Here is a 24,847-nt window from a genome sequence, read left to right on the forward strand (position 1 = left end):
ATTGCGAGTTTGTTGTCAAATATTTTGGTGAAATTTGATTGAAAATTAGTTTAAATTGAAAATATGAATTCAGTGCAAATTACAGCGAGATATTAAATATCACTGTGGTCTCACCGTTGGACCAATCTGAACACCATTCAAAACACTTAATATCTTCCATCTGCACAATGTCTGTCAGTTTTGTCCACTGTAATCAGTCATTGCCAAACTTAATGTATAGACTAGCGATGCACCGGTACCACTTTTTTTTCAGACAGAGTACAAGTACAAGTACTACTTAATAATACCATTAAAGTTCTTAAATAACTTTTAAAACATGTTTTATTTTCATTAGATGGTCACTTTCTAAATGTAACACATCATTGTTGCTGTTTTGTGCTACAAGTGTAACCATAGTTACTATACACATTAGTAATTAGTTTACTGTGTATGTGACATATTTCAGTATAATAATTTCACAACATTATTATGGACTTGCAGAATTAAGTTTACTATTATAAATGGTGTTATATATGATAATTATTTCATTATCATTTACAGCCTTTTAACTAGTATTTTAATTTCACATTTACATGTGTAGTATTTACGTTTCTTCTTCATGTCCCTCTTGTCTGAGAGATAATTAGTTCCTACCTGTCATTGTTTAGGGGGGGACAGGTATGAGTGTGGTGCCATGTGTGCATCAGTTTTATTGACCCTGCTGTGAACTCAAAGTGAAGTTGCTGTCAGGCCGTTTTGATGGAGAATAAGTTCACAAAGAGAAGTTGTAACAGCTTATTATGAAGAAAAGAGGGTTACAGACTGATGAGGCGGTGTTTTTTCTTCGTCTTCGGATTAATTTGCGGAAGAATCAACTAGTTTACACCCGCCAGGATTTATTGGACAGCGGCTGTCTGCGGCCTACAGGTGGACTCTGTGTGTTTATTTCAGTTTTACATGGACTTACATGGACTTTTACGGACAGTTTCCAAAGTCTCTGCGGTCATTAATGGATGATGTTGAGGACAGGGAGTCCCTCGTTGATGATGATGGCGTGTCCAAAAAAAGAAGGTAATAATCAGCAAACATTTTGAACTCTGCATCATGGCGGCTCTTTTCGTGACGTGATATCAGGTGTTGGGTATCGGAGTAGTTCTCTGAGTACGAGTAAACGCAATGCAGCTTTGTGAACAGTCCTGAATAAGTCTCGATTTTCAGGTCAATGAAGTGCTCTCAATGTGTTCATGAGTTGTTGCAAGGTTTTGAAAATTAGCTATCTTGATTGTAAAAACAATGGATTGTACAAACGAAATAGACTGACATATTGAAATTTCTTTGATGATGCTGATGTGAGTGTATTCTCATCTTACAGTTTTTGCCTCTCAAACACGGAGAGAAGTGAGACAGAAGGAAGAATAATCAGAGCAAAAACAATAGGGGTCTGCAGCAAGCGACGCTGCTTAGACCTCTAATTAGCAGTAGATATGAAATGCATCTGTGCCCTCATCTTCTCAAACACAAGGACATACTTCACCAATCTGTTTTTGGAGTACTCTCCTGATGAATTGGATTAAAGCTCACCCGACGAATGATGGAAGCGTTTCTACTGAGCGTATGGGTCTGTCACAGGATTACATCCAAAGCCTTTTTTTTTACTCTTCATCCTTATCATTCCACTTACCAGATTAAATTACAGCAATAAGAATGGACATATCCCTGTGATGATGATTTTGTTGCTTCAGAAAACCCACAATCCGGTGGTCCTCAAATGGGATTTACTTGTCATTTGCATTTAATACATGATATGAAATGTGGCACACGTTCAGAAAATGTCTGAGTAGATGTAAAGTTTCATTTATGTTCATGGGCACTCTAGTTAGGTAATCTGTCATACCAGAGGTTTGTACAGGTAAGAGACAAGTCAGAAAAAAACAGTGATAACTTACAACAATGCAAATATCTAATTTGTTGTGATCTATAGAAAACAGTCATCACAGACTCATGAACGGCTACATTATACTGAGATAAAATGAAATAATACACTTTATAAAAGGCTCAAATCTACACAAGCCACTGAGCAAGACGAGATTTCAAAATCTGTTCCACTAACACCTGATGTTAAATACATTTTCATGATGCCAAGAGTTCCTGTCTTAGAAGAAAAGTGGAAGAAAAAATATATTTTAGGGCATTTAGGCCACTGAAGCTGATTGCTTCAGTAAAGACTTCCTCGAAAACAATTGGTAGAGATATAAGGCTGCACAAATTTAATTCCAATCTCTCAGGCCATCTTTATCATAGTGGGATGTAATAATATGTTTTGAGATATGCCAGATCTTCACTATCTCTATGATCTATCGCCTGCCATTGCATCTTCAGTCAGATTCTGATTTAGATTATTTTATTGTTTACAGAACAGCCATAGGCATAATTTACCTCATTCGAGTTGCAGTTCATTTCAGTATGAATAGTGGCAAGTTGAATGACTGAAGAATTGACTCATTGGTAACATTAGTCATTAGTAGTTTATACAAATGACCGACATCAGCAAGTTGCAATACACGCTTCTAAAAATACTTGTTTCCTCAAGCTAGTCAGTTGGTCTACCACTTTGGTGAGTATCTCGACATCTATTCATGGTCACCAGAGCACAGTCTCTAACGTTGTTGGTAATCCTCTGACTTCTCCTCTAATGCCACTAGCAGGTTATCCCTACATGACCCAATGAGTTGGCACAATATGTAGCACATCAATTGTTCCAGGATGACAAATGATTGATGATCCCTTGACTTTACCTCTAGCACCATCTGGGTAACACGTCTAGAAAATTATTCATTTGAGAGACACATTTATTCCCTCCTCATGTTGAATTGTAACAACTGTGGTGGTTTTTCATCACATCACAGGGTTAAATTTTTTATTTGTCAAGTACTTTAAGTTTTAGACCAAATACCAGCAAAACTAATGACATTCTCATTGGCCTCAATTGTATGTTGTGCTAATTAGCAAACGTTGACGTTCTAAAATGCTAAACGAAGATGATCAACAAGGTAAACATACTAGGCCTGCTTGCTAGAGACAGTTAGTATGCTGATGTTAGCATTTGGCTCAAAGCACCACTATGCCTCAGCACAAGCTTCACAGAGGCTAGCATGGCTGTGGAGTCAGGGTGCTCTCACACTTACCTAGTTTCAGAACTACTGTAACTTTCACAACTACTGAAACTAGGTAGAATTTCCAGTTTCTGAATCTGAATCAAAATTACGGGTGTCTAATCCATTCTGGACCACAGTCCAGATCAAATAACCAAACCTTGGTCCGATTGAAAGACATGGTCTTGGTTCAGATCAACCATGGTTTGGTTCAGTTCTAGTGTGAAAACATTTTTTTGTTGGTTCACACTTTCGGGTCAATCACTGGGAAATGTGGCAGGCTGTAGTCAGAACTGAAAAAAAGAAACACAACGCAACAAAACAAAATGAGCTGCAGGAGCACGTGGAGAGAGGAGGAGACCAAATGTTTCAAGTTGCATCAAACTCAAAGATTCTCACACTTTTAAAAGAGAGGAATTGATTTGAAGTGACAACACACTGATGTCAGACATACATTCATCTAAAAACAAATCAATTACAAATGTAGGGATATGCAGCTCACGTAGGTGATGACAACAGAAAACCAAAACCTAAATATATTAAATGTATCTAATGCAACAAAAAGCCTTGGTTCACACTCAGGTGTGAAAGCATCTTGTTTGAGATTTTGTGACCTTCCTCAAAAACTGTTTCACTGAGTAAAGATGCATAAATGCAGATATCCAGGTGCAGTTTCTGCTTATTCCAAACATGAGTAGTCAAGGTCATGACAGTTTGTACAAATGGGTGACATCTGCAATAGTTGTAATGCACACATTTAAAAATGTACAACATGCCTTCAGTTTTTGCGTCTGTAAAATGGTCACAGCGATCTGGGCCTCATAATAAACCAGATCAGATTCTGGTTTACGAACTGATCACAGAAGTGGCAAGTCGTACTTCTGTTCCCCCGTATCATGTAATCTTCACCTCAGGGTTCATTTAAATATATTTATACATCCTCCAAAACAGGTTCTGCTGCAGTTTGTGTTTATGTGAAGTCATTTTCCGCAGCAGTCACTCTGTAATAGACCTGTGGATGTAAATCATGACCCAGAAATACTGCTATACTTCACAGAGGTTCATAAATCACTACAGGTTTTATAGAGAGTGATCATACACCTGAGAGGCTGCAGAGTTAGCAGTGTAATGTTATGCACCAAACAAAGGTCCAGGGTCATGCTCTGTCTCTATACTGGCTTGTGACGGTTTGCTTATTCTAATTGGCCTGTTGAGGCCTTGTTCCTGGCCCTTAGTTTAATCAGTGCAACAAGCTCATGCATGCATTCAGATCTGCTCAATGCCTCTCTAACAAGTGAACAAATTCATTGACTTGCTGAGGATGTAGTATCGCTGCAGCAGATAGAGCCACATAGCTTCTGATATGTTAACATTCAATTTGACAGGAAGAAGAAGTGGGAGCAACTTCACAGAAATGCATCAATATTAAAGCACCTTGTAATCAAATATTCATAGTGAATGTAAAATAGAAACATAAGCTCAATAAGAATTGGATCCAGATTTTTCTTTTTTCAAATACACAAGTGTCAGTAGTCCGCAGTGTTGGAAAGATATTAAAAATCTGTACTCAAGTAGAAGTAATGTCATATTACTGAAATATTACTCAACTACAAGTAAAACTACATGTGTTAAAAAATAGTTAAGTAAGTAAAAAGCATTATCCTTGTAAGCTACTCATAATATTAGCTACTTTTTAACCATTGATATTTCATATCAATAACAGGCTTTCAATTGATAGGGGTTTCTTTTTCTCCAAATCTGGAGTCTAATTACTCGCAACTCCAGCTCTGTTCTGGTCAGTGGTCACAGTCTCCTCTCAAAATTTGTGCCTGCTGTAGCATGTTTTTCCCATCCGTATGTCATGGATTTCACTGCCCTATTTCTGGCTGAAAATGTGGATGGAAGGTGTGGAAATTAATGTGTCCCACTTAATAGTAAATTATGATTTTAAAAGTACCTAAGTCGATTTCACAGTATAACCCACACCTCAGTAAAATTACAGACGAAAAAATGACTGAAAGGGTAACTTTATTATTTTTCAATCTGGATCATGTTGTTCATCATTGTTTTATCGCTCCCACCAAACCCACCAGACTCCATTTACAGAGACAATTATTTTTTCATTGTCATTCTATTCTGGACAGAAACAAACAAAAAAAAAAAAACTCTTGGCTCATCTTTTTTTACCATTCTAACAGTCAGCCCTTAATTCACATTAAGATGGTGATTGCTGGAGCAGTGGAAAGGTGGACCAAGGCATTTTTGATGAGTTTTGTTTTGTTTCTATTGAGTTTGAACAAAGTCTGTTTTACAATGATAAAATTACTGTTTTTGTAAATGGAGCACGGTTGGTTTGGTGAGAATGACAAATCCTCTGTTTCTGGTTAAACATAAAGAATCTTACTATTTAACAGAAGACCTACCTTTGTAGGGATCTTTCCATAATGTTGTCACACAGGTTACAAAATATCAAAGTTTCTTTGTAATTATAGTAATTTAAGTAGTTGTAATGTGTTACTTCCACCCCTGGTAGTCTAAACTCTGTGGACTCATGATTTCCTGTTTCCATTGTTTGTCACATATTTCTCATGCCATGTTGTTGCATTTGTTGTTAGAATAATTACGTTCAGGAGAGCACTGTTACGCACTTAGAATGGTCCTGCAAAGAGTATAACTACATATTATTATCACTAATGTTAAAAAACATATCCACATGTGAGAAATATGTTGCTCTCAGGGTTATCATCATCATTTTCATCATCATTTTCAGTGCTGTACTGGCAAGCAAAACAAAATTAGCACATCAGTTATTTTGAGGTCATAATTGTGAAACACTGGTGTTTCAAATGCCATGGAAACAGAAGCAGCAGACTAGACACAGCATTAACATTACTATTGGATTTGCATGGCTATGTTTGTTGATACTCACTCCTGAGTGTGTGAAAAAGCAAATACGGATACGGCAGCCACACTTTTATCACATGCAAATACTTAATGTCCTAAATGTGTAAAGATAGCTGTTTGATAGCTGAAGCCACAACATGAGCATGCTGATTTGATTTTCTGTGTGTGCAGGAGGAGTGGCTAATACATTAATACCTTTTCCACTCGCTCAGGAATGTGTTTCCCACGTACAGGTAAGCACTGTTCTCATTCCAAGTCCACCGGCGAGCCTCCTGAGTTTCACCTATTAGCATAGCCTATATAGGATATCCTGGCCTACAGCAGGCAATATGGTAATCTGCCCATGACTCATTCTAAAGGAGATTATCACAAATCCCCAACGGAGGCAGGAGAAACTCCTCATAATACCTATCCGTCACCATTGCTTATTGCATGCTCAGACCTGGAGGGCAGGACTCTTCGTTTCCTCCTAAACCTCGCTCCAAAATAAAATAATCCATATCACTTCTTCAGTCTTAAAATTAGAGGTCACATATTTATTGACTGAATCAGATGATAATATGAATGCAATGGATATTATAAAGACAAGGAGGCAAGAAAAACCCTCACATTTTATAATCCTGAGCTCAAACACAGAGGCATGGAGACAGCACAGCTGAAATTACAGCTCATGCCATGCATCCACTGTGTCATTATTTTTGTTATTCCGTGAACTCTGGCTTTTTACTCATTAAATGAGATCAGGTCTGCCCTGCAGCCAGCATACGGACAGATGGGAATAGTTCAATGCTGCAGGGGAGGCTCAGGCTGCTCGCAGGTTGGTTATTACAGTGGAGCCACATTAGAGGGTGCTGTGCAATACTGTTTACGCCAAACATACCATCTGGTCTTTGGGTCGTTTCTTTGATAAACAGCAAAACAGAGAGGTGAAGGTCTTTTTTATTATTAAGACACTCAGGCTTTGATGATTTTCTTTGAAGATAAACAAGGGGAATGCTGGTAGTTTTCCTGATTTTGGGGTTTGGTTGCATACAGGTACACAACATGATTCTGTGATTACTGTTTAACATGTAAATGCAAGAATGTTGAGAGGTAAATTCATTTATTGGTGTATAGTAATGAGCTGAAATCAGTATAAAATCTGTATATTATGTTACAGAACAGTCATACTGTGAAAATCATACAGGAATTTATCATTTCTAGCACATTTTCAGAACCTACAAACACCAGGTCTTCTGACTTTGGATGATGAGTTGAATGAACGTACTGCAGTTAATCAACTCATTACACTGAGTTTGTTAGCAGACTACCCAGCATGCAGTTGAGTTAAAATTCTCCTGAGAGCCATCTTTCTAGTTTAAAGAAGACATGAAGACTTGCTGTGTCTCCAGTGCACCTAAAGGCAAGTCATGGCTGCTTGTTTTCACAATAATGAAAACACTGCAAACATTTGAACTTTTATTTTCAATTTCATCCAACTTAAAAATTTTAAGGCAGCCCAGAAACCAACAGGTTAGAACAAAGTGTTTATCTGTACAGTGTTTAGAAATACTACGTCTTTGACGAATTATTTACAGTCTGTGTTTATTCAATTAAAAATATAGAGAAATAACACTCTCGGTCTAATAAATATCAGCTCAAGGGTTTCCTAGCTAGTGGTCAAAACCCACCAGTATGTTTTTTTCAGACTTTTGTCTAATCCTAGCCTTTTTTTCAAGTGAATTACCAGATCATTTTAACTCCACAGGCCTCTAAAAACTAAGCCAGTTTTTAAAGGACCAGTTTGTAAGAGTAACAGGGATTTATTGGCAGAACATGGCAAAAGTGGAATATAATAATCATAAGTTTGTTTTCGCTGGTGTAAGGTCACCTGAAAGTATAAAGCGTTTTGTTTTAGTGACCTTAGAATGGGATGTTTTTTTTATCTACAGAGGGTGCATGTCGTCCTCTATGAAGGGTGTCGTGTTGCATCACCGTGTTTCTACAGTAGCTCAGAATGGACAAACCAAACACTGAGCCTTTCACGTATTTTGTGACCACAGCAGGTTCTCCCACATACTTGGAGGTAGAAGGATCTACAGACTCCCCATTAGATGCCACTGAATTCTAAACACTGATCCTTTAAAAACTCCACTCCACCATTCTTTGGTTAAACTGGCAGCGATCAGTAGACATATGCAACAGATGATGAGTGTTGCATGTAGGCATTGCTTCATTTTAGGAGGTCACAAGCCAAAAACATTGGTGCTAATTGGACCATTACCTTTCTGGAGCAGAGCCACAGATTTATGTGCACCTATAACAGAATGATATTAGAGATCTATTTTCTTTCCTTGTTTATTTGGGGTGCAGGTGATGCACAGGTGTAGCGGTCATGGATTATAGTTTGCAGTGGTTAAAGTTTCCAGGGACAAGGCTGTCATGATAGGGGAGGGTGTTTGGATTGGCTTGTTGTGCCCACAGCCTCCTCTATACCACCATGTCAGTATCTTTGGTAAAGAATACATGTTTGTCTGTCAGGTAAATCAGAGATATCTGCTGAGGTCAAAAGCTTTCTTTAATCTTTGAATGTATTTTTTGATACACAGAGGCTCTGAGAATGCCACCTGACCTGAGCTGAACACCAGTGGCAAAATGAACGCTGGTCTGTCATCCAATCTAAAACGATAGCCTTAAACAACCTGCACACATCATTACAACTGACCAGTTATTTTAAGAGGAAGAGCATAGCTATGTGTTTTCCTTCTTATTATATTAGTACCAGCTAAAGCTGTATTGTTTTTGTGCCCTTTTCTGTATTGCTTACACAGCTGAGATGCTTATCGAGCTCTGATGTTGTTGCAGCTCCCGATAGTTCATTAATCCTGCTGACAAGTGATGGTATTGTTGGAGCTTTGGCCTTTCCTGATCGATGCTAAATTCATCAAAGCTGCCCCATCGGCCATAACTTGATTAACCACACTTAAGTCCAATTCATAAACATTCTGCAAATTCTCTTCGGGGCACCAAGAATCCACTAATTTCACTGGTGATCAATTTGGCTCTCATTTGGCTTTTTCAGTTTGCCCTGCAGCTCAGCCACCTGTTAAGATTACACTTAACCCAACTTCTTCACATTTCAGCACATCACTGCTTGCTAATTAGATTTCCTCTGGAGTGCGGTGGAGTCGAAACCCTGATCGGAGAGATAGCAGGAGAAGCCAACTGAGAATAAGTTTGGGAATCCCTGCATGACCCAGTGGAAGCATCTGAAAGAGAGACACCCTGAGGAATGACAAATGGCCGGTAAGAACATCATGAGCTAGATTGAATTTGGTGGCGCATCATTTTACAGTACACTAAAAAGACACAACAAGCCACAATTTGTATCGAATTAGACAAAACTACAAATATTTTCTTTATTAGACAGTATTAGACCCTTATACTTTCTTCGAGTAGAGGTAAGTAGGGACACATTACAACAAAACTGTACTGCAAACTAAAGTGAAATTACATATCTGCTATTTTCTTTATTTGTGTGTTTTTTGAAGTTTATTTATGTATGTCTTTGTCTGCGGCAATGTGTCCCTAATTAGCCTCTAATAAAATCTAAGAATCTAAACAGTGGAAAATAATACACGTGATTACAGTATAGTTTTGTGGTAATGATATATCTTATTACTGTACTGTAAAATAAAGTGTGATGGGTTATTTTTCAAGCAAACATATGGAGCAAAAATGCATTTTATTCATGTTATTCTCATGCAGGCTTTGCATCATATTATTTACTTTTTTTTCAGTTGTATTTTTCCACTTTTGCTCCTGTTAGACAGTGAAGTTATATTTTAAAAATTTAAAGTTATGAAATGTAAGTTATTTCTCACTCAGCAGGTACTCCTGTTGTCAGTCATTCAGAATATATTTGCACAATATTTGATTTTTACATCATAAAAAATGAAAAAAGAGCGGCAGCAGAGAGGTGATAATGAATATTGTCATGACTTAGAAATGGGGTGCCATTTGCTTCCAGACACATTAGTCATTGTTACATAAACCAGGGCCTAGCTGTCATTTTAGCAGCCTTTTACTCTGTGATGCATCTGAGAGTGGAAAATTAACTAATGCAGAGATTTACATATAAATATATTTTCCATTCATTTTCATACTTTGCATCAGTGAAACTAGAAGAAATATAGAAACAGAAAAGTAAAGAAAGTGTCATCAGATGTTTTTCTTGAACATTCCCTGATTGCTTTGCCATTTAACTAATTCATTATGCATTTATAGCCTCTTGTGAACACAGAGGCTGCACACAAACGGCCACAAGATGGCGCCTGAAACTCACAGCTGTGGCTCTGCCTGTGGGATGAGAAAGCAAATGAAGTGATGCAAATTGCTAATGAAGAGGTGGTACTGACGGAGTGGAAACTAAAGAAAATATATTTAACTTTTACTCTCTTTGGACATAAGAGGCCCTGCAGCAGGGCTGCTTATTTACCTTGTGTGGGTTTATTACTTCACTGAGTGAAGGCATGCTGTAAATGATGATGCTTGTAATTCTCTTTGATCAAAACAAGAACATGAAAACAACTAGTCACACATTATTTTATAGTACACTAATAAGATGTAACAAGCTGTACTTTGTATCAAATCAGACAAAAAACTAGAAATAATAGGTTCTTTATGAGACATTAAACAAATATAACAATGTAACAAACCATACATTGTATCAAAGTAGACGAAAACTAAAAATAAAATGTTCTTTATTAGACATTAAATAAACACAACTATAGCCTAACTAAGCACAATACACCCGACAGCACACTAAGACGTAACAAGCTGTACTTTGTATCAAATTAGACAAAACCTAGAAATAAATAATTATTTTCTGTACATTTGACTCTTATTAGACTTTATTAGAAGGTACACAGACACAGTACAATGGAAGTGCACTAAATTACACTATGTTATTTTCCACTGTTAGACTCTTATTAAACTTTATTAGAGGGTCACATTATAACATAACTGCACTGTAAACTAAAGTGAAATCAACACATTTTAGTTTAAATCACAGATGTGTTATAATGTGTGCCTAATTAAAGTCTGATGAACATATCATACTGTCTAATCGGTCTAGAAACTAGAAATAATATATTCGTCATTAGACTTCTGTATAGGCTAATTAGGGACACATTATAACAGAACTGTACTGTAAACTAAAGTGAACTCAATACTCTTTATTTTACAATGCAGTTCTGTTATAATGTGTCCTTACCTTGCGAGGCACCTGGATTCACAAGATCATAAGATCACTCGAAAATCCAGCTTGTCAGGCTTCAAGTTATCCAGTTGTATCTGCACCAAAAGTGGTGCAGCCAATCAGCATCCTAGGAATGACTACTGGTAGCTACAGGTGTGGTTCTGGTTGTGACAACAGTGAGAAGCGTCCATGGAAGCAACTTGTCTCAAACAAACAAAAGTCAAACAAATGCTGTGATAGCTTCACGCCAAGAGGAGAGTATTTCCTTATTGAAAGAGAGCAAAGAAAGGCACTAAAGGCTCTACTTGATGGAAAATATGTTTTTGCTCTTCTCACAACCAGCTTGATAGTTGATAGACAGATGGTTCATCCAATCACCTGCCAAGTGTCTGCCCTTTTCCAAACATTTTCTAAGGATTACTTCCCAGATGGTTCAGTGTAACAAACCATCTGGTGTGTCAGATTAAATGTATCCCCAATTACCTGCAAATAAAGGCTAATACGGGTCTAATGAACCGTTTAATACTGTCAATAAAGTACATATTATTTCTAGTTTTGTCTAATTTGATACAAAACATAGTTGTTATGTCTTTTTAGTGTACTTTAACTAAAATGGAACTAAAAAACTAATAACCAAATAGTTGTTTGTTTGAAATAATTCAAATTTTAGCAGTGTTTTTTCAACAATATTCTCCTTTTATTGTTGCTGATGTTGATCTGCTTTTATATTTCATAATTTTTGTGGCAGCCCATTAAATATTGCTCAAATTTTTTATGATTTAGCTCAATATAAGCTTGGCCATGACACAGTTTACATCCATGACTTGCCGCTGCTCCTGCCTGCCTAATTAGTTCACATTTCTTTCAATCTGATTATTTTCTTCTTTCTTTCTGGCATGTAGAGGACAACAGATCACTCCTATTTTCAGAGAGCAGTGCTTAGGCAGAGGGTAGATTCAAGTCCATCATCATCTCCTCATTTCCTGCAGCTATTTAAGACTGTGCCTTTCCAAAATAGGCGCCCGATGACCGCAGCCAGAGCTATCTGGGGACCTGCTTTCAAACTAATTCGAGGATATTAGGATGTCTCTGAATGTTTTGTTTTGACATTTCTATACCTTCCTTGACCGTCGTGTGCACAGAGCGTGTGCCATCTGACTTAATGCCATTTTAGAAGTCATCTCAGATGTTTTTGGGTTCCCATAACTATATATTGTACATCTTGAGTGCTTTATAATTTCTATGCTGCACATTGTTATTTTGGAAATGTACTCAAAACCCAAAGTAAGGTTTAACTGACAGACAGGTCGCACACACAGACACACACACACACACACACACACACACCAGGCCTACAACATCCCGCCCAAAGGTTATATTCTATCCGAAATGTTGGGTGTGTAGTAAAATACATGCTCCACACTGTCTGGCTCTCCTAATGAAGGGGTTTATGACTGGTAGTCCTGTGTTTGTACCATGTATCATGCGCCGTCTATCACTGGATACAAGGTCAGATCATATCTCATCCTATATCTGCCAGCAGTGCAAGTCTGCACTCTATTAGACACAGTGGAGACATTATTCCAGGACATGAAGCCACTAATTGAAAAAAAAAAAAGATTTTGATAGCTCATAAAAATAGAATTTAATGCTTTTTAGAGACTTTTTCTGCTCTCATTGTTCTCGATTTCATAAACAGCACATAATGGAGTTTTTCACGAAAAGCCTCTCTTGTGTTATTCTGAGTCAGACGCAGCTGTACGTGGCCAGACTTGTCAGACTGCAAGCTTTCAGCACCCACAGTGTTAATGTATAATGTCAACGCAGTAGGGAGCCTTGTTAAAAAGCAATTAAGCCAAAATGATTTAAACATTGTGCGGTTTGGCCATTGGCGAGCCTCGAGGTACACACTGTGTTGTTGTCTTAAAATGAGAATTTCACTGTCTGCTCACACTGAAAACCGCTATTTGTGTGAGTGTAGCTCTAACCACACTTTCCCACACCCGCCAAACCATACCAAACCACAGACTACAGATGAGTATGCGCACCACACACACACACACACACACACACAGAGACACACACAGACACACACCGAGTATTCACATGAAGAGTAATTGAGGGGTTTGACTAGTTTTTGGTGCATTAAAACAGTAGCTGTTTTAAATGACAGGGGCTGAGACATACTTGCATTGATGTCTGTGAGGCTGGTAAAGATGGCTGATTACTCAAAGAGGACGTGGCATTCAGTAACTCTTATTATATTCTTCTTCATTTGCTGGAGTTTGACTCAATCACACCATTTAAGCTGTTCCTGACTGTAATACATTCTTAATCCGAGGCTTTCGTGCTCAGTATCTCCATTTCTTGAGTGATTTCAGGCACAAGCCTTTCTGCAAACACTGTTATACTTGGTCTTATTTTTGACAATCAAAACACTATTGCTGACAGTCCTCAACAGGCAACCCAGAGCTATTAAGTTGTTCGCCCTGTTTCCAGAGCAACAGCTCATCCCATATTCCATGTGATAATTTGCCATTATGTGTGCGTCTCCCAGTAAGTCTACAGGGTTACGTAAGCAGCTTCAATTTTAGTTCCAGTGGCCGTTGTCTTAGACAAAGATTAGTGCTAGGCCAGAGTCAGACACATTTTAGCTGTTGGCAGATTGTTAGCTTACACTCTGTGTGCAAATGTGCTCATCACAGCCAGACGGCTTGGATGTGGTTTGGAACATCTGTGTGGTCCCCACTCCAGAAGAAGACAGACAGGGGAGAGACAGAGGGGAGGGGTAGTGGGACCCCAGGGCTGCTCAGAAAGAATCCCTCAGTTTTTCCATCACTGCTGTCGCCACCACCACCACGGTGGTGGTGTTGCCTCCAAGCAGAGCCAGAGGGACAGCGTGAGGCAGATGCAAAGTGTGTGTGGGAGAGGAGGAGAAAGAAAGACGGAGGAGAGAAAGCAAGTCGAGGGACAAAGCGACTGTGTGGGGAGCCGTCAGTCTGGTTGATGACTGATGAAGTTGAAGGTTAGGTCTGGCAATTCATGGAGCTGCTGGTGGGGGCGGGGAGAGGGGCGTTGAGAGGAGCCCTGGTCCAAACCTGCGGTCGGCTCCCCCACCACCAGCAGCAGCAGCACCACAGCCCAGCTCCCTGCCTGTATGCGTGTGGTGTTTATTTACGAGCCTGTTTAACCACGGCGCGGTCCCTGTGGTGGACTGACACAAGATGACAGCAGCCTAAATGTCTTGCCCTTTAAATCCAGCCTAATGGTCGCTTAGTGCTGTGGAGACAGGCACTGGGATAGGCGCCTGGGGTCTTTTCATAGGGGCCCTCTGAGTAACACATCAACTAACACATCTATGGGCCACCATCCAGAGCCTTATTACTACCTGCTTCTGCGGCTGTGGCGCCACTGATTTAGCCATGGCTGTGTGTGGAGGGACAATACGAGCATGGGAATAGACACTATCCACCTATTACAGCCGCTCTAACAATGATTTTGGATGTGAATGTCTTTTTAATATCTGTGTCTGTGGCGTCTGGGATAGTTTGAATAGCCACTGGAGGGCTGGTTATATGTAGAGTTCAAAAAACAGCAATTTAACATGATGTTTGGAATGTCTGCTCTCCACAAGAGCTGAATTCTTAAAGGAGCATTATGTAAGACCCTTGCGTTCAAAAATGAGTACTGCAGCAAGTTTGAGCCATAGATGGTGTACTAATTATGTTGAATCCCTATTTGATAGCCTATATGATCTACGATTAAAGCAGTGTGTCTCCCCCACCCCCTCCTCCTCTAACTTAAAGCTCAGGCAGGTTACCTGCAGGCTGCAGGGACACTGAAGTGACATTATACTTTACGACAACGAGTCCTGCACTGTAAGTTGACTAGCTGTTTATAACTCCAACAACTGTCTGTCAATGCAAAATTTTGCTCCAATATAGAAGCCCACTGCTCCAAAAATACACACTCTAGAGTGGGAGGTCAGTGAGCCTGTTAGACTTGATACACAATAGATTATTGCATTGCTCAGTTTATCGTTATAAACATCTACTTCTAAAAGATCATTGACATTTTTTCTCAACTCATGTTTCCTTTATCTCTGATGACATATCATGGCATAGTGTTTAGTATAGTAACTATATTACATTTTGCTCCTTTAAAGGAATAATATGCAACATTTTCAAAAAAAATGTCGACACGTAAACATAAACAAAAACATAATCCCTTTCAGTCATTTTTGAGCCACTACAAATGTGTGGTGGTGGCTGTATCTGCAGAGACTCTGCCCTCTGCTGTAATTCCTTATTTTCTTATTATTTTGTGGTGCTCAGGACAATTTACCAACTTGACCAGTTTTTGATGTTCTAGGGATGAAAATCAACAATAACTTATTATTCTGGTGCATTTTCAAACAGCTTAAACAAATCCTACTGATTCTACTTTTAATTCTAAACCGACAATTTCATTTTTCTTTTGTTGCTGTTTTTAATATTTCATTGCTGTCCAGACTAGAACACAAAGAGTTAATCCCTTGTGTTTTCGCCTGAAGTAACTCTGCGGTAAGTTAATAGCAGATGTGAGTGTTATTGGGCAAATTATATGCAATATGAGAGCAAACATACACTTCACATAAAAACGACCTGCGTAAACACACCATTCATAACTGCATACCATTCTGTGTGGGCTTGCCAGCCAATGCAATTAGACGCTTTTCTGAGAGGAAGAAAAGATTATCATCCAAAACCTTGTGCCTTGCTCAATTCGTGTGAAAAAAGAGATGTTTATTGTGAGTCAGATTCTGCCTGTCAATAATCCACAACAAATCTTAGTTAAAGTCATTCAGATCGCACCTCTGGGATCTATGAGAGGAAACAGGCAAAGGGAAAAGAGTCGGCCACAAATCCCATGGGAATCCATCTCTGTAGAGGAGTCTTCTCCTGAATCACCTGTTGGCCTCACTCGCTGTTGTTACCCCAACCTCAACTTGTTGCTCAATACACACACACACTCACACACACACTACCACAAAGGCTTTGAGCTTCAATCTGCATGCTTCGGTCCTGTGCAAACACAGATCAGACCATACTCATTGGGCCGTGTCTCTGGCACTCATCAGGCTGTTTGTACTGCAATTTCCTCCCCGCTCTTATCCATGTTTTGTCCACTGTCATTCCAGCGGGATTATGGGATGCTTTCATCATGCAGGAACATCAACTGAGGCAGTGGGGGAAATGCAAAGGAGGCATGTTGTTTTGCTCCTCTCATCACACATAGTGTTATCATCACATGCCATAATGAATGCTGCAGTCTGCAGTTACCCTTAGAGCTAATTATTATTTTGTAGCTGCTCTCCTGTCCATCCAAACAAATATGGTATTTAAAGCAAATGCATATTCATTCCACCTCTTCCTCTACACTCTTAGGACAACATGCATCCTTAAAACCAATAGATGAGTGAGTGATGCTGTGGTAATATTATCATTCTCATCAGGCAAAGTTTGATATTATATTATTTACAAGTACATGTTTTTGAAGATGTATTCACTCAAACATATTGTGAATTATTCATGAAAAGTCTGTACACAGATTTAATCGTAACCTGTGAGTCTGAACCACTGACATAAATACAGATGGACGACACATCTCCACTTCCTCCCACTGGACAAAAATGAAGCCAAAATATCTCGGATACGAGTGCTTTTCACGTCATTTGGAGACAGAGTCTGCGCAATAGTGATCAGAGTTGGAGCCACGCATTCAAGTTATGACCCAAACACCTAGCCGACTCAGTCATGAGCAGAGCTCATCTGTCAATCATGACATAAATCCCACTTTTTATAACTTGAACATATATCAACTTGATAAGAACTACCTAAAATGTCAGGCAGCATGTTAGAGAAAAATTTATTTGACCATGCAGTGAAAATACAGTATATTTCACACCCTGTCTATCTCCTTATAGCACTGAATGTTACAGGAATGTAACAAAAGAAAAAGAAAATTAAGTCAACCAGTTCTATTAAATTAATGATCCTACCTGAATTAGATAATTGTTCCAATTTGAAACCAGTCAACTTTTATAGCAAGTCGCCTCACGGTCAGCCAAGTTTAGAATTGATTTCAAGAAATTACTGATCACCTTTGAGGCTTGAATTGTTCTGAAATTAAACTCCATTGCAGAACTCTTGTGTCCTGAAGCAAATCTTTTAATAGCTGCTCCAAAGTTGGGATTAAAAACAAGACACAATCTCTTTTTGCTACCAGAGCTACACATCTTTGGAATGAAATGCTTGAGAAGCCCAAAGGTTTCATGTTAAACTCATGACTTGTTGAAAGTAGATTATATTGACATGCTTTTGTGCAAAAACCTATAAACCTTAATTTTATGGCGTACATTTGTTTTACTGCCAGCTGTCTGTTTAATTCAGTATTTGTTACTTTGTGCAGTATGCATACAAGTTCTTTATATGAGCATACTTGTGTGCCTCTGTGTGTAACCTTTCTCTTAACTACACCAGTGATGTCAATAACCTCATCTGCAAGTTCTTAGAATAAGTCATCAGAGTAGATTAAGGCTCCGTCTAGACACAATCTGTGGTTAGTTTTGTGTTTTCTCTTTATATTAGTTAAGGCTTTGGTGAGGTTAAGATTATCCCAAGTCTTTTGCTTCGAGGCTTCGGACACTCGTGGCTCTAATCTGCGGGGGGACAGTTTAGTCGATTTAGTCTTTGATGAGGTGCCCTCCGTCTCCAATACTGATGAGCTGTTAGTCGTCACCACTGCCCAGTCTTGCTGCTGTGGTCTAGGGCCTGCCGCCTCCCTTCTACCCAAGAGCCTCATTCATCCCAAGACAAACAGACACAGTCATTACAATTAAGCAGTGCTATTAAAGGGACAGGCTACTGGCAGATTAAGAGAGGAGAAATGAAGTGGTTCTTTGTGTTATTGCAAGCAGTCATCTCATTAAAGCTCGAGTTAGTGAAGTTTTGTTTGTTGCTCATGAGTTTAAATATACTTATTAGCATGCATGTGGGGAATTGTGCACAAAGTCATGCTCCTGGAAAAACAGCATGGTGACTGAAGAAGTTTTTTAAGTTGAAATTGTGTTGCTCTTGCTGTTTTGTATCTGAAGAGCAAATGAAAACAGGCCAGAGGAGACACCAAGGGCTCAGACTCAGTTCTTAAGGGGCCTTGAGACATGAAGGATTAAGATTATGGGGGTGGTTCTTTTAAATGACTGATAGCACAAAGTGAGAGAGGGAGCGAGGCAGGGCAGGGCAGGAGTCTGTGTGGCGGACCAGCAGCAGCTTTACTCTTCAATCAGTGAGATGAAAATTGCCACTCCTGTCAAAGTAGAGGTGTTTACTGAAAGGAGGACAAGGGAGAAGAAGAAATAAAGAGAGACCTCTTGAGAGGGAGAGTTATGCAACCTGTATGGTCCAGGGTTCCCATGGAGCCGGGCCACTAAATTTGGCTAATTAGACCTACACTCTTAGAAATAAAGGCCTTAACTAGAACCATTCGTTCCTGGTAGAACCTTTCATAAAGGTTCCACTTGGAATCCTTTCAGAGAGTTCTCCCTAGAACATGATATAAAGGGTTATCTGTGAAAGGTTTCATACAGAACCCCCTAGGAGATGTTCTACAGAGAGCTCTTCTATGATGTAATGGTTCCACCCAGAACCCTCTCTGGGGGTTCTGTACAGAACCCTACCACCTTCTCAGTGTGCTAACGAGAACCTACCCAAGGGATTCTACTGACAACCTTTAAAGATCCCAAGGGTTTTTTTTATAGAACCCACCAAAGGAGTTCTACCGAAAACCTTTTTTATTCCAAGGGGTTTATCTAGAACGCACTCATGGGGTTCTACTGAGGACTGAGGATTTTTAATAATCCTTGATGAACTCTGTCTTTCATGAAAAGGGTTCTTAATGGAACCGTTAGTCTAATAATAAATCCCTGATGAACCTTTACCTCAAACAACGGTTCCTTTGAAGCAAATAGGTCTTGGTAATACCTTAGCCCTTCGAAGAACCTTTTTGGAACCCTTATTTCCAAAAGTGTAGAGTTGGTACCTCTCAAAGTCTGCGGGCAGGACCAGCAGAGATGTTGAGAGGTAGGATTGGATATGATCCTGCAATGATGTATATTGACACACAACCAAATTGCACATCTCTGAATGTGGCTACAAAATAACTGCTCTCCGGGAATGAAAGTGGGGCATCAGTGTGCTGGACAGCTGTAAGACACTCTGGATGTCTGAGAGAAAGCAATTTCACATGATATCAAGGACTGAGGCCAAAAAACTGCGTCTGAAAATCCAGAAGAGTGTTTAAGGCTAAAAGAGAATGTCAGTGTGTAAAATGTCACTCATGACCTCAGCTCTTAATCATTTACAGGGGTTTGAGTGTAAGTGAGTCCCATTAGGAGTGGCCTAAATCTAAGCCTGGTGCGGTTGGTTAGCATGGTGGTCTCAATGGTGATTTATGATACAGTAGGGCCTTATGGCAGTGCTGCCTGCAGTGTATTTTGTGTCTGTCTAGATTTCATTGATCGGTGATGTGATGGAGAGCTGCAGTCAGGCCTCTTTGTCAAGCCGGGATGTCATTGTTAGGGCCCTTCAGCAGTGATGAGGATTGCTTTAGTTTTATGACCTCTGTGGCTTTAGTGATTTGTTGTTTGTAAAATGTATTTTTAAATGTGAGTTTCCTTTAAATTTAAGTTTTCTTTCAAACTGTGCCATCAACGTTAAAGCTCACCGTGGCCTCCATAATTCAGAGCAATTTGCAATTTGATGTCACCAAGAAAGGCTGCTAGATTAAATGCTCATCCATTTAGCTTTTTAGGGAAAGCGGATCATATTTTTGTGGAGTGCATTCTGACATCTTCATAAATCAGCCTAATCATAGGGTTGTGGTACACCCCTGCCTTGTTTGTGTCTTTGTTAATGCCATGCACATGTGACCAATGACATGCTTGCATAGATGAGTGAGCGCCACAGTGCACTCTCTCAGCTGTAGAGGTGGTTAGATGTCTGCTTACATTCAGGAATGTATTGCAGGGGGAGCATGCCAGACGTTGTTTGGATGTTTGGGCTTTGGCATAAAGCTGTACTTGACATCTTCAAGCTGAAGCCCCTGGAGGAGTGAATATTATTATATCAAATTATTAAATTTTAACTTCAACAAACCTTTGATCGCCTGACGTTGCCCGTTTTATTTCTTTTTTCATTTTGGCTCACTGCATGGATCTTGATGATCTATTATATAGAATTTGCCTGCTTGTTTCATACAGCACAATATATGAGTTTACCCTCATAGAAACACTCTAGGAACACCTTTATTGCAGCAATATATTTTACCAGGAAAAACTTGACTGGCTCCAGGCTAAACGCAGCTGGGCACCACATGCCTCCTATCCTTGGTGCGTTCCATGAACCGTTCAGAGACAAGACACTGCTCCCGTCTTTGTCTCACTTCACTGGCTTCTCGTCTATTTGTGTCTCTGTCTCTTATCCACAGATTTATATCACTCACTGTATCTACAGGCTGCACCCATCATCAGACACCGCATTTAAGTTCAAGTTCTCTTTAAAGAGATCCATGCTGTCTAAAGTGGAGGCAGGCCTCGCTCAGATAGCAGCTGATGAACGCTGGAATGCTTTTGGTCTTTATCATGTTGTCGTCACGATGCAGCCACAGCAGGCACAAGCTCTGGGACGCACGAGAGACACAATGTCATCAAAGGTTTGCACTGCGTCGTGAGTCGCGCTTTAAATCAACATTTCCTCCTGCTGCTTTTACAGCTTAAAGTCGCACACAAGCAACTTCTGTGAGAGCAATGGATGCAACTTTCATATTAAATTTAATTTATGAGTTTTATCTTGCATTGTGTCGCTGTTATGATTCCCCATCCAATATATCTGTCATTAAAGGGCTGAAAATGTGCTACATTTAAAGCTAGGGTGGGCAACATTGTTTTGGTGTCATTAAGAAATAATTTCATAATAACCTTTCAGCATATTGTAAATCAAGTGGTCTGAGACAGAACTAGACTTCTGCACCTCCTCTTGGCTCTGTTTCCAGCCTTTGAGTAATCTGGCCTGTGACAGTAGACTCAAACCAATCAGATATCATCTCAGACCGGGCGTTAATATTGGCTGTTTTACTTGTGCAGCTGCGTGTGCGCATTCCTTCGGTGAGACCCTGAATCAATGATGGAAAGTTGCAATAAAACAGAATTATCAAAAAGAGAATCTTAAAAAGAGTATGAGCAACATGCTCAGGCCAGGACTTTGTTGGCTCACCTGGTTACTTTTGACTTTACCTTCAGTTGCGTTCATACATGTCTATCACGGGGCTTTTGCCAAGGGCCGAGAGGACCGGGTGGCGCTTAGAAACCAGTTTGCTGTACAGAATGTTCTTCAGTGTCCCCCACCCCATTAATTTGAATGTTCCAGTATGCTTGTTAAATACCTCAATGTTTTCCATAAGTTATTCAGTTGAAGTTGAAGTATTCATTTACTTATTTAATGATTATTTCTGTGCTGTAGGCCTATTTTACAAGTAATGTTACTATAATCACTAATTCTAACTGACCACATGAAGAAAACAACATATTAAATGCAGTGGTACAGTACATTGTGGTAACCATCAGCCCAGTCAGTGAAACATGGCTAGCCTTTCTTTCATAGCCAGAGTACTGGTGGTGACACAGGCGACAACAGTGCGACTGGCTGTCTGTCAAAGTTTCCAGCAGTCGGTTGTAGTCTCTACGGTGAGCGCAGATCTGGTTGTGATTACTATAACGGAGACAGTAAATCATGACGCAGCATGAGACTAATTTGTGGTGGGAAAAAAAAGACCCGGCCCTTTCTTTATGGAGTCGCAGTTTAACTACAAAAGACACGCGCAAAAGAAGGTCTTGATGGCAGAAAATCAGAGAAGAGGAGCAGCCACGCAAATGCAAAGAGAAGTCTACCATTGTTTAGTGTTCGTGGAATAATGTACAAATTAGTGACAAATTAAGGGGAACAAAAACATTATGTGCCTTAGTAAGGCCACCATGTGCTGCAAGAACAGCTTCAGTGCTCCTTGGCATGGTCTCTGAGCTTTATGGGCTGAGCGCTGCTCCTTCAAAAGTTAATCTCTCATTTGATGTTTTGATGATGGTGGTGGAGAGTGCTGGATGTAGTTGTGCGTTAAGGAGCACCTTAAAAATAAAATGACATGCTGGGACTGTGGCGACTGCCAAGATAACACACATGGACCGCAAGAAAAGTGATAACTTCAAAAAGATTTATTTTATATGTAAGTGCCCAGATAAAGTAATGTTTGCTTGTAAATATTTACAATAGTTGATAGATTAAGTGTGAATATGAGAACATAAATGTAACGCAATACAATAACATTAACATTGTCCATCCATCCAAGAGGATGTCAGACAACATACAGTGTCGCCTATTGGACCCGAGCTATATGACCTCCTCTCCACCATGGAGACTTCAGGTGTTGCCCGTAGAACCAGAACAAGGAGACCTGGAAGACAAAAGGCCACAAAATCACAAAAGAGGTACCAGAAAAAATGAAACAAACCTTTTTATGCTGGACAAAAACCCCGCTAATATCTGAAACAGCAACATACAAACTTAACTTGAAAGCACAGAGATTCAGTTTGAAGCTACAAAAACACAGAGATCTGAACACACAGAGGCTTTAAAAACACCTTTCTCTCTGGTCTCTGGCACTAATGAGTTGAATCTGAGAAGGCCAAAATTGTCTGTTGGCACACACTAAGTGTTAAACCAGTATTACACACAACAAAAACCCATGTTACAAGCATCTGCATTTGTTATGTTTCTCCACTCCCTTAGACAGGCTTTTCCTTTCATTTGTGTGTGTGTGTGTCTGTGTGCCCGTGTGTGCATCTCATTGCAAAAAAAGTCCTGACTCACCACTTGACTCAATCTCCTTAATCGCATTACAACCAACAGGAAAAAATTGGAAAAATGCACAATGAGTCATATTTGTTTGTTAGCTCACCTGTGTGGATGCTGCTCATTTAAACAAGAGCCCTTCTGTCTGAGAAGCAGATCTAACAGCATTTAACTCAGAATTTTCCACTCTGGTTGGAGGCCTAGTGAGTCAGCATCAATAAAATTTTTAGGGCTATCATGCCCTCTGTGAGCCAAGATCCTGCGCTACAAACAGCAGGCAGATAAAGTGGGATTGTCTCGCATATCATCTTTCTAGTACAGCTTGAGTGGCTTATTAGGACACTTAATCCTGGTCTGTTTGTTTTGGAACAGAAAATATGTCTTTTTTTTACTGTAAAACCACAAAATGTTTGACATGACCCAAAAGGGCATCCCTCCAGAGAGGCTAAAGGGGTATGGGATAACTAATAGGCATTGTAAAGACTCCTTAATTTTTCAAGTCTTCCATACAACACAAACAATGTTTAGAGAAGCGCTCAGTCTGCCCCTTAATCTTTGGCTGTTGAGATGTTTTTGTCTCCTCTGCTCTGCTTTTTCAGTTTTAACTCCTTTGAATCTACCTCTCTGGGTCAAATGATTCCCTGGCTTCACAGCAGTTCTGTGGTGGCTCCACTAATGGCGCTGTAATTTTGCATCTCTTTGAAGTTCTCCCCGACCGTTGTGTTACCTGAAGTCTGCGCTTCTCTGAGGTTTTGGGATGGGGCAGGCGAGCTACCCTCTGCAGCCTAATTAAATGTAATTGCTCCATTTTGTAGTGGTGCCCGTGTGGAGAGGGGAAGCCTTGTAATAAGGGAGATTGCGTGAAGGGTCCGAGGATCACAGACGCCAAAGAGGAGCCACGAGGAGACGATCGGAGACGCTTCCCCCTCTGTCGCCTCCTCTGTCCTGAGCAGACCTAGTCATTACCCCCTCCACTCTTCTCACTCTGGCTCTGTCTCTGCTTTCCTCTGTTGCTCCTTCATCCTCTCTGTCATCATCACTCTGGCTTCCATGCATGTGCACAGCATGAGTGTTTTGTACAATATTCCAGTCATGCACTTTATTTGTTTTCCACCCTGATCTTAGATGTTCTTATCCAGACATGAATCAGAGATTGATGTTGCTGTAGGATGAAAGATGAATCCTGAGCGTGCACAGGAAGTGTTTTGGTATGATCTCGATGGCATTACCTCAGGTGGCGTCACAGTTGTGGGTGCAAAAGCTGGAATTCTTGGAATCCTTCAGGCACCTCTGGGACTCGGTAACTGAGTCAGACACCGAAATGGGCTGTTTAGCCCCCTTGACACTGACTGGTGGAGCGACAGGAGACGCATTCTTTCCGGGAAAGAGGAGAGGAAAAAAAAGGAAATTACAGAGCAGGAGGGAGACAACATGACACACACAGAGAGGGAGCGCCAGCTTGACCGTGACCCTGTGGGATGACAGGCTGACAGGGGATGTGTGATGATGTGTGTGCTGTGGGTACAAAGGTGACTGAGATCGAGGGATAAGCATTATTCTCCCTCTCTGTTGTCTCTTTTTGTGGAGGAGGTGCCAGAAAACCATCCAGCAGGGATGATGACATTCCTCCCCTC

This window comes from Lutjanus erythropterus, chromosome 14 (assembly GCF_056507025.1).
Source record: "Lutjanus erythropterus isolate fLutEry1 chromosome 14, fLutEry1.hap2, whole genome shotgun sequence".
NCBI classification, from domain to species: domain Eukaryota; kingdom Metazoa; phylum Chordata; class Actinopteri; order Lutjaniformes; family Lutjanidae; genus Lutjanus; species Lutjanus erythropterus.